A 471-nucleotide genomic window follows, 5' to 3' on the forward strand; every position below is an offset into this window, starting at 1 on the left:
TTTTTAACCTTTAAAAAAGATCTCCATTTCATTTTAGAATATATTGTTCCTTGCAGAAAGACTCATTGTTTTTGCTACTAACACTGAGATGTTGGCGCATGCATCTCTAATCTGTATGCATTTGATTATTACTCGTCATAATCGATTGCACTTGGATCCTTGGTGCCTGTGTATGTGTATGAAGTCATCTGATAGATTTCAGTGGTAATGTTTATCACTTCTACTAATTAGCATGATGTAAATTGCCATGCCTCTCTTCCAATATAATACATTTTTTAAAAATTTGATTTTTTTTTGTGTGTGTATGTCACACAGAACATCCCAAACCCCATCTTATTCAACTATACACCCACTTCCCAGTTGGCACCCTCCCATAGCTTCCCTCCCCCCACTAAAGCTCTTATATTCTGATATCCCTGCTACTGTCTGCTGTGTTGTCAGCACCCCAGCCAATCCCCATTACTTGCACTT

The sequence above is a fragment of the Nannospalax galili genome, unplaced genomic scaffold (assembly GCF_000622305.1).
Source record: "Nannospalax galili isolate Female #2095 unplaced genomic scaffold, S.galili_v1.0 scaffold47, whole genome shotgun sequence".
In the NCBI taxonomy this organism is placed as follows: domain Eukaryota; kingdom Metazoa; phylum Chordata; class Mammalia; order Rodentia; family Spalacidae; genus Nannospalax; species Nannospalax galili.